This window comes from Arachis ipaensis, chromosome B04 (assembly GCF_000816755.2).
Source record: "Arachis ipaensis cultivar K30076 chromosome B04, Araip1.1, whole genome shotgun sequence".
Classification (NCBI taxonomy): Eukaryota; Viridiplantae; Streptophyta; class Magnoliopsida; order Fabales; family Fabaceae; genus Arachis; species Arachis ipaensis.
This window is the reverse complement of record NC_029788.2, coordinates 105229006-105230363: the sequence shown is the minus strand read 5'-3', so window position 1 is coordinate 105230363 and position 1358 is coordinate 105229006. Positions and strand designations below refer to the sequence as shown.

The window sequence follows — 1358 nt, the reverse complement described above, 5'->3', positions numbered from 1 at the left end:
ATCTGAAAAGGTTCACCCAATTATGTGTCTGTGGCATTTATGTATCCGGTGGTAATACTGGATAACAAAGTGCTTAGGGCCACGGCCAAGACTCATAAAGAAGCTGTGTTCAAGAATCATCATACTGAACTAGGAAAGTAAATAACACTATTCGAAATCTGAAATTCCTATAGATGCCAATCATTCTAAACTTCAATGGATAAAGTGAGATGCCAAAACTATTCAAGAGGCAAAAAGCTATAAGTCCCGCTCATATGATTGGAGCTCTGTTTCATTGATAGTTTGGAATTTTTAGTATATTCTCTTCTTTTTATCCTATTTGATTTTCAGTTGCTTGGGGACAAGCAACAATTTAAGTTTGGTGTTGTGATGAGCGGATAATTTATACGCTTTTTGGCATTGTTTTTAGTATGTTTTTAGTAGGATCTAGTTACTTTTAGGGATGTTTTCATTAGTTTTTATGATAAATTCACATTTCTGGACTTGACTATGAGTTTGTGTGTTTTTCTGTGATTTCAGGTATTTTCTGACTGAAATTAAGGGACTTGAGCAAAAATCTGATTCAGAGGTTGAAGAAGGACTGCTGATGCTGTTGGATTCTGACCTCCCTGCACTCAAAGTGGATTTTCTGGAGCTACAGAACTCGAAATGGTGCGCTTTTAATTGCGTTGGAAAGTAGACATCCAGGGCTTTCCAGCAATATATAATAGTCCATACTTTGGCCAAGAATTGACGCTTTGGAGCCATTACCAGGATTTGTTCGAGCCTAGAGATCACAATTTCGTGTACCAGTAACAAAAGAATTAAGCAAATTTTATTAGAAATAGAAATTACATGCTATCCATGGGTTTGTTTACGCTGCTTTGATCCGTTTGTGTTTGAAACACAGGATCATTTTCACTTCTTAAGTTCACCTCCAACATTCTAAGCACAGAATAAACATCATTTAGTAAAAATACTATTTAATTAAATCAGGATCTCAAAATTCTATCAAATAAAGGATCTTACATTTCGGATGAGTCATAGTGACCTTCTGTCAATGGGAGCCCATCTTCCTTCATCCTGGGAAAGCAAAAACAATTATCAGCAACAAAAAACACCTTAAAATCGACAATATACACCCAAATTCAACATATTCCTGTGCATCTTTTTCATTGGGTTTTTTCTATTTTGATTCTCTGAAGAATTCTTCTATTTCTTCAGTTCTTACATCAGTTCTGACAGTACATGTAAAAGAACATGTTAACAAATAAAATTTTCATGATAAAGGGTAAGATAGCTTTACAAAGTATCTTACACATCATATGATTCAATTTGTTCTTCAGAAGACGAATCCTCAACAATGTGTTTTCTTTTTT

The 1358-nt window shown here is 34.6% G+C and overlaps 1 long non-coding RNA gene across 1 annotated transcript; it reads right to left on the bottom strand.

Moving 5' to 3' along the window:
- Positions 1169-1358, bottom strand: LOC110270738. The gene is made up of 2 exons (XR_002360375.1): positions 1298-1358; positions 1169-1217 (listed from the first exon to the last, which is right to left on the bottom strand). It is a non-coding gene; the product is annotated as an uncharacterized LOC110270738 (long non-coding RNA).